Source organism: Aquarana catesbeiana, linkage group LG03 (genome assembly GCF_042186555.1).
Source record: "Aquarana catesbeiana isolate 2022-GZ linkage group LG03, ASM4218655v1, whole genome shotgun sequence".
Taxonomy (NCBI): Eukaryota; Metazoa; Chordata; class Amphibia; order Anura; family Ranidae; genus Aquarana; species Aquarana catesbeiana.
Window position 1 is genome coordinate 601,305,599 of NC_133326.1, and position 9,751 is coordinate 601,315,349.

Genomic DNA, 9,751 nt, shown 5'->3' on the forward strand with positions numbered 1-9,751 from the left:
CCTGCAGGATATAATAGAAGTCTCTGGCAAAGTGCAGCTAACCTGCAGGAAAGCCACAGGTGCACTACGCTGTACCTGTGGCCTGGGTAAACTGCGGCGCATCAGTGTGATAGCAGCCTTAGGCCCCTTTCATGCAATCAGTCCGACCCAATTGGACCCTCCATTCACCTCTATGGAGTGGCAGATGTAAACGGACTTGTGTCCATTTACACCTGACTACTTCCAATTCGATACGCTAAACAAAACATAAGGGGATCCGTCCCGTTCTGCCTGGGCAGATCAGTTTGGAGGGCCCATGGAGTAGAGTGGACTGTGTCCATGTCCTTACAGCATATGTAGAGTGGACATGGACCAGTCATCCGCATGCTGCACGTATTGTGGCCCGCGACCGGTTTACCAAGTCGCTTAAGTGGCCCTCGTTCTTCAAAAGGGTGGGCACCCTTGCTCTATCCAGTAGGTAGCACAGTGTCACTATACAAGTGGAGTGGAGTCTTTAGAGGGAATTGTACCCTCGAGGACTCCGTAGCTCCTTGGGAGCGCTGGCAGCCATCTTGGTGTGAGACTCTATAAGTTAGGGTGCCCACACTATTTGGGCGCGTATGGAGCGAGTGGTAGGTGAGGGACAGAGACCATGCTTGTCAGGGATAGTGCAGGGAGAGGTTTCTGTTTAAGTAGAGTCAATTCAGGGACATCGCCTGCGCACAGTGGACATCCCGATATCTGGACCAGTGAAGTGGTTTCCCTGCAGCAGCATAGACTGCTGCCTCAGTACACCGGTAAGTGTTTCCCCTCTTTTGGTAGCTGTCCTTCAGAAAGCAAGCTTAAACCTGGTAATACTGATACTGAACTACCAACTGCTATCTTGCAATACTGTCCAGCTATTCACTGCTCAGTTGCTTGAATATCAGTGGCTATAGAAACTGTCTCTATACATCACTGCTCTTCCATAGATAACAGTACAATGAGTGAGCATAATCACCTTGGGACAGGAAGTGTGTTACTGGCAGGGTGATCAAAAATACTGAACAAGGAGTCTAAAAAGGACAACTATTGCAGGCGTTCCGTCAGAATCATCGACCCATCAGATTAGGTAATGGAAGTGGCGTTCCTTCAGCTGCGCATGCTTTCCACCGCTACCAGGTTTTCTAATCTGACAGAACACTTGCAGTCAGAAGGCAGAAGCGGACATCTTATTACACCCATTTACGTCTTGAATTTAAGAGTAACTAAACTCTAGTGTAACTCTAGTGTAAAGAGTAACTAAAATCTAGTGGAACCAATTGCCTTCAGTAGTTAAATAAGTAGTAAATAGAGTTTACCTGTGGGTAATATAATATCAGTATAAACACAGCTGTTCTGTGAAGCTCTCAGAGGTTTGTTAGAGAACCTTAGTGAACAAACAGCACCATGAAGGCCAAGGAACACACCAGAGAGGTCAGGGATGAAGTTGTGGAGAAGTTTAAAGAAGGGTTAGGTTAAAGAAAATATCCCAAGCTTTGAACATCTCATGTTGCACTGTTCAATCCATCATCTAAAAATGGAAAGAGTATGGCACAACTGCAAACCTACCAAAACATGGCCGTCCACCTAAACTGACAGGCCAGGCAAGGAGAGCATTAATCAAAGAAGCAGCCAAGAAGCCCATAGTAACTCTGGAGGAACTGTAGAGATCAACAGCTCAGGTGGGAGAATCTGTCCACAGGACAACTAATAATCGTGCACAAATCTGGCCTTTATGGAAGAGTGGCAAGAAGAAAGCCATTGTTTAAAGAAAGCCATAAGAAGTCCCGTTTGCAGTTTGTGAGAAGCCATGTGGGGGACACAGCAAACATGTGGAAGAAGGTGCTCTGGTCAGGTGAGACCAAATTTTAACTTTTTGGCCTAAAAGCAAAATGCTATGTGTGGTGAAAAACGAACACTGCACACCACCCTGAACACACCATCTCTACTGTGAAACATGGTGGTGGCAGCATTATGTTGTGGTAATGCTTTTCTTCAGCAAGGACAGGGAAGCTGGTCAGAGTTGATGGGAAGATGGATGGAGCCAAATACAGGGCAATCGTAGAAGAAACCTGTTAGAGTCTGCAAAAGATTTGAGACAGGGGGGAGGTTCACCTTCCAGCAGGACAACGACCCTAAACATACAGCCAGAGCTCCAATGGAATGGTTTAGATCAAAGCAATTTCATGTGTTGGAATGGCCCAGTCAAAGTCCAGACCTAAATCCATTTGAGAATCTGTGGCAAGACTTGAAAATTGCTGTTCACAGACGCTCTCCATCCAATCTGACAGAGCTTGAGCTATTTTTCAAAGAAGAATGGGCAAAAATTTCACTCTAGAGGTGCAAAGCTGGTAGAGATATCCCCAAAAAGACTTGCAGCTGTAATTGCAGCAAAATGTGGTTCTACAAAGCATTGACTCAGGGGGGCTGAATACAAATGTACCCCACACTTTTCAGATATTTATTTGTAAAAAAATTTGAAAACCATTTATCATTTTCCTTCCACTTGATTGCATACAAATTGAAAGTGTTTAGGTGTGACCTAATATTATAAGGTTTTGGTAAATCTAAAGGAAAGTTGTAGAAGAAAATTGAATAATGTATGACCAGCCTTGGATTGACTTCTGTCGAGCAGACTAACTGGAAACACTTTTCAATCAGTGGGTTCGACAGCTGCTGATCAGTGTATTTTGACAGTGGAGAGTCCTGCTGTCAGAATACAATGTCCCAGAAGGGGGATTCCTTCTAAATCTGCATGCACCAAGTTGAAGTTGAGGGCATCTGAGGCCTTTTCGGCCGCAACACGTTGGCAGTACTGTTGTGTTTTTAAAGCGTTTCTTGTATAATTACTAATGAGGATTTAAGGTGATTGTAGTCATAGTAATGCAATTGCACCAAAAACAATTGAGTACTGTCTGTGATACTTTTTTTTATTTGCATTAACATACAAATTCTCAGGATAAGCTTCTGAAACTTTGGATGTTAGTGCAAATAAAAAAAGTATAACAGCAGTACTCAATTGTGCCTAATAAGTGTTTGAAAGGAATTGTGCTGTGTGCAGAATTATCTTTGGAGGATTGCTTTGTATATGGTCAAACAGGGTCCTTGAATCGAGCACCGGAGTGAAAATGTGAAAAATCTGTACATTTCTGACCAATTTGATAAGCTGCTGCTATAGTTCACAAGCTTTGGGCAGCTTTCCCGACATATGGCGAATCAGGTCTACAAATGTTTGAGTGAAAGCAGAATTTTCTGAGGGGTCTGAACTTGGCACACTAGTGATCAGCATTTCTTGTATATGGCTGTTTTTTGCAGTACAAGGACACCATGGGGGTGATTTACTAAGAAGAAGGCACTGCACATACATTAAATGGTGTGCTGTAAAATTCATTAATTGAATGTGCGAACCGGCGCACATTGAAGCGCAAATAGCGATAATAAATACCTGCATATGTAAACTGCAACAGGCGTTAGGGTAACTGTGGTTTTCTCATTGATAATAGCGCACGCCCAATACAATTGGTTAATTCATCTCATTGGATGTGTCTTGTTAGGCAATTAGTAGGTGTCCTCTGTTAATTAACCCTTTTGATGCTAATCTCATTCCTATCATTTCTAATATATCTTTGAGATGTGTTTTTTCTTTTTTTATCCAAATCTTTCAATACATTACAAAGAACAGAGAAGTTTTTCCATCCCAATAAATTAATATTTTCAGTTCTTGATCTTTAAAGGTGACCATACACTGCAATCAGTTAGATCTTAAATAAATTATATTTAGTGCAAGAGCCTGTTTGATTTCCTATATTTTGAAGTGCGTCTTCCTATTACCTATTTTTGCCTAAATATCGAGTTGTACAGAGATTGGCCAATCAGATTGCATAGTGCATGACCATCTTAAGTGCCAAATTTGGAATGTAGATGTGCCATCACCCACTTGTATTTTCCTAACAATATTTCTTGGGCATTATACAAGGAACATGAAAAAACACCTTTTTTCAAGAAATGCTAGAGTCATCAGGAATCTTCAAACTACGGGTCTCCAGCTGTTGCGGAAATACACATCCCATGAGGCATTGTAAAACTCTGACATTCACAAACATGACTAGGCATGATGGGAATTGTAGTTCCTGAACAACTGGAGGGCCGTAGTTTGAAGACCCCTGTGCTAGACCATTATTATGCCTCCAGAATTGGGAGTGTGGCATCTACCCAACCTCTCTCTGCTGGTGAACACAAGAACCTACATCTATAGATAAATATATATAGATATATATATATATATATATATATAGATAGATAGATAGATAGATAGATAGATAGATAGATAGATAGATAGATAGATAGATAGATAGATAGATAGATAGATAGATATATCTGAATATATATATATATATACACACACACACTGAAGCAAGAAGCAATATACATTGGCCCAGAAGTAAATCTGTACACAGGAATTAGGTGTGTGTTTTGAGGCAAAATCATTTAGACATACACACATGACCCACACAAACACCACCCCATGTAAAAATAAATCAAAAATTATGTTAATTTGCAAATAAGGATCATGCCTTCCTCAGAGAACAGTGAGCGGGGCATGGTGGTGGGAAGAAATTAGCGGCAGTACAAGCAACTTCCTGGAGGGGCGTGATGTCATTCCTGTGTGCTGGCCACCGCTTCTGGGAACCAGATATGCGCCACGTGTACATACCTCCGCACACACAGCAGTTGCACATCTCACATACACAGCTGTCGCGCATCCAGATGCATTTGGCACATCTAGCTGCAGGAACCCAATTTTTATGGAAGTTAATAGTAAAGCAGATGCAGATTTCCAGGACTGGACTAACAAAGGTTTATAGTGAAAGGCAACTGGTGTTTTCTATTAAACAAGGTCTAAATGGGCCATTGACATGCATCACAGTTGAACTTAGGAATGTGTCTTTGCAAATTTAAATTAAATGAAATCCTTTCTTATTTTTGCTTGGGGATAGAGTGCAGAGGGATTAGAAGTCTTGTCAGTTTTTAGGGATGTCTGCACCCCGATAGGGTGAAGACACCTCCCAAATTTTTCCAGTTTCTCCTTATTCACTTCCTGTCACATAGCCAAACGGGAAGTGAGGGTAAAACCCTACCAATGTCTTTCCTTGGGGACACACAAGTCAATCTAAATAGTTTCCCCATTAGGTAAATTGCACTCTAGCATTTTGCTGTGTACACCCCAAATTATTAGGTATCTTTGGGGTTTATTTACTAAAGGCAAATCCACTTTGCACTACGAGTGCACTTGGAAGTGCAGTTGCTGGAGATCCGAGGGGGACATGCAAGGAAAATAAAAAACAGCATCTTTGCCTCTACATGATTGGATGATAAAATCACCAGTGCTTCCCCTCAGATTTACAGCGAGCACACTTGTATTGCAGAGTGGATTTGCCTTTAATAAACCCCAAAATACCTAATAATTTGGGGTGTACACAACAAAGTGCTAGAGTGCAATTTGCCTAATGGGGACACTAGTTAGATTGACCCGTGTGTCCCCAAGGAAAGACATTGGTGGGGTTTTACCCTCACTTCCTGTTTGGCTATGTGACAGGAAGTGAAGCCAATTTTCAGAAAAGGGACACAAAGCCCAACTTAAAAAAGACAAGCAGGGGTTCTAACACTTACTTGGTTTCCCTCAAATGCCCACAATTAGAATAGGATTGTGCTCCAAATATGTGGTTCTCAACCCTGTTCTCAAGTACCCCCAAAAGGCCATGTTTGCAGGTTTACTTTCATCTTGCACAGGTGCTTTAAATCAGAGTCAATGGCTTGGAATTTTGGACAGCTATTTAGCTAAGATAAATTCCCAAAACATGTCCTATCAGGGGGACTTGAGTACTTGAGGACTGGGGCTGAGAACCACGGTGCTAAAATGGAAAATTGAATACTTACCTCTCTGTAATTTTCCTTTCCTGGTGCCTATCCATGGCAGCATACCCACAATCCATGCATATGCTACCATGAAGGCACCAGGAAAGTAGATTTTAGACAAATCACACCATTTTTTGTTTTGCCATGCCAATCAGCCTAGTTAAGCTGCAGCTGGGAAATCTGTTGCATAAAAATTGTTTGGGTCGGGGGGGAGTGAAAAATGCATTACTTGGATTGAGCATGCATCTGCAAAACAAATTATTAACAAAACACATAAAACATAAAATTTTGCTACAAATTTTATTGGTCAACAAAACAGGCAACACAGGACTTGGAAAAGAGCAAGGAAAGCAAAAAACACGTGTATGTTAATCTGAGACACTAACAGAATATGGTTTTGAGGTCTGACCATTTTGCAGAGGAAATTAACAGGAGTGCGCCCACAAATGGCCAGTCTCTTAAGGTTTAAACATTTAGTAGTCACAACAGCTTAAGGAAGATTTTGCAAAATAATGCAGCACAGACAATTAAATCACAGTGAAACTAACACCCTCCAAACAACAAACATTGACAACATCAAAAATATTTCAGTGAAAAATACCACCCCCCAAAAAACAAAAGTAAAAAATACTTGCTCTAAAGCACATCTGTTTTGCAAGGACATAACAAACAAAATACAAAGAGAAAATACACATGTCACAAACTCTATAAGGACAGACACACACACTTAATATAACATAGGTTTGAGTGCTAATGAGGCAATTGATAACACCCGCACAATCCATGAAACACACAAAATGCAAGTTCACCTAATGTAGAGACAGAACTTCAAAGTGGGTACACCTGTTAACCTCCCTGGCGGTATTCCCGAGTGTGGCTCGGGGTTAAAATTCAGTACCATTAGCGGTAACCCCGAGCCACACTCGGGATCGCATTGCAGGATCCTGGGGCGGCTTTACTTACCTTGTCCCCGGGATCCTGCGATGTCACCCGCAGTGTCCGAGGGCTCCGTCCTCCTCCGAAGCCTCTCTGTGCCAGGCTCCGTTCCCTGCGAGCGGCGCGACGCACGGGGGCGGAGCCTGGCGGCAAATTAAAAAAAAAGTAAAAATCATAACACATACAGTACTGTAATCTTACAGATTACAGTACTGTATGAAATGATTTCACATCCCTTTTGTCCCCAGTGCTTTGTCCCATGCCCTGCATGCAGTTTTACATGATATACACTGTTCTTTCTGCCTGGAAACTGGAGATTGTCCATAGCAACCAAAAAGTGTCCCTTTACGTCAAAAGTGGCTTTAGACCAGCTAGAAAACAGCGATAGTAAATTAGAACACTTGCAGAATTGAGCGATAGTGAATTGTGGGGAAATTTATTTTAGTACTATTTTTTTTTATTTTAATTATTTATTTTTATTTATTATATTATAATTTATGTTTTTGTGTTTCAAACTTTATCATGCCTGGGATATCTACTAGACTCTGGTTTGGACAGATTTAAGTGTGTTATTAAGATTTGCAGACCTACAATATAAAACGCCAAATTTCCATGCAAAATAATTGTACCGCTTTCAGCACCTAAAATCCGAAATAATCATACCGCCAGGGAGGTTAAGGATGTCCTTCAATTACTAACCCAAAAACCACACTCTCTGGGAATGCCCAGAAAAATGCAAATGCTGTTCACACACACAAAAAAAACAAAGCCCCTGAGTATGCCCAGACCAACACAAATGTATTTCACATACCATAAGCCACAGCAAAAAACCAAAGTCCGTGAGCATGCCCAGAACAACCCAAATGCAGATAGCACAAAATAAGCCACCCCCCTGTCCAAAATTAAGCACATCATCCAGCATGCTACAAAATTACAGATGTTACAAACACCCCCCCCCCCCCGGTCCAGGGGGGCAAACAAAGAGCCTAGCATGGGAAAAAGTTATACAACAAATACCACTGCAGTCTATGGGAACTGACTTGTTAATTTTGCTAGTCCCCACTTGGCTGGCTTATCTTCTAGTTATTGGCCTTAAAATGAGTATGGGGACCCAGGTCCCACCCTAAGGGACATATATAAATGTCACCAATTTGGACAACCCCGAAAACGAAACAAGGAGAAGTGCCTTTAAAAATGCCAAATTGCTTAGAAGCTAGTAACTTGGGGGGGCTTACTCTGCCTGTAAAGTGGTGCATCTGTAGCATGTATCCAAAATGATGCTGCAAAGATGTATGTCTTTAGAGAAAACTTACAAATCTACATTGCAGCTGCAAGATTTTAACCCAAAACAAAAAATAGCCTGCCCCCCAATACATACAAGGCCATTGGGGTCTGTTAAGGCTTAAAATGAGAACCCCCACATGAAAAATAACACCCCACACTAAAAAAATATTGTGCCCCTCCCAAACACTAATAAACCCCTAGCCAAACACACAGCAAGCCAGCCCATGAAAGGGGGGTGGATGCTTGGGGGCAGGAGGGGCTCGGGCACCCCAAAAGTCAACCCCCTTGTTCCCATATTCAGGGGGACAAGGGCCTCTTCCACACAAAACTAGGCTGGGGTTGTGGGGGGCTGCAGTCAGGGGGCTTTACGGAATGTGGAAAGCCCCTTTAAACTAGTGGGTACAAGATGCTTTGTGGTTGGTATTGGGCTGAGCTCAACATGCCCAAAGGCAGCCACATATGTTGAGTGCATGTGGCCTTGTATGGTTCAGGAGGGGGTTGGGTAATCACTCTTCTCGCCCCTTTCCTAGCTGGCCCTGTTGTATGCTCTGAAAAAGGATGTGGTTTGGAGTGGTGAAGGCAGCTCACTGCCTTTTGAGAATGGAGTGTGGAGTTCCCCTTTAAAAGCAAAAGTTAGCCCATGGAAATCCAAGGGGGTAGAGGGGGGAGACAAGAGCATTGGAGAATGGAGTGTGAAGTTCCCCTTTAAAAGCAAAAGCTAGCCCAAAGAAATCATATGCATTAGAGGGGGAAGGTTAAATGCCCTTTTAGTTGGAGCTGGAGGAGCAAGATTCTTTTTACACAATTTTAACAAGGTGCATGGCACACATTGGCAACATAACATGCTAGCATCACCTGTGTGCAAATCTTAAAAAAATACATAAAGGTGAACCAGCGTAAAAAAAAAAAAGTCAAGTTTAGAGGTGCACTCGTCCAGCCCACGCAATTGCATGTACGTTGCTTAACATTTACTAAGATTTTGGCCGCACAGTGAACAAACGTATTTGAACGAACGCAAGAGCCGATTGCGCATGCGCACTGCTTACATTGGTCTCATGCAGTTCTAAACGTACTTGCGGGCACAGCAGGCTTTCTCACTCTATTTTGGGCATATTTGTTACTTGAGCAAATGTTACTAAACTGGTCAAATGTTACTAAACTTCCTCACATCACCCCACATAACCCCATAATATTGGCACCTCCATCTTCTGTTAATATTGAATGGAAGATAACGTGCGCCATGTCCATAGTAACGCACAGATTGCATTCTCCCTTGTACTGAGATCGCTATAGTAAATGGGGGATTCGTGCTCTGTTCCTGGCGCACCATTACGTAAATATGAAAATGTGCATTGCACCGCGCCGTGCGCCTCTACTGATGGCTCTCGTAAATCACCCCCATGACCTTTACAACTCTCAGCAATATTTTGTGGACTTGCTCCAAGGACTAATGATATCTAGCTTAACATGTACAAACTTTTGAGCTCCATGTTATGCAGTTTCCTTCTTCAAAAATATTCAGATTAGTTACTTCTGTGGGTGTTTGTGGTATGTAATGTGTTCAGACTACACAAAGACTATTATTTATGAAGGCCGCTTCTAATTAAGGCTAGCC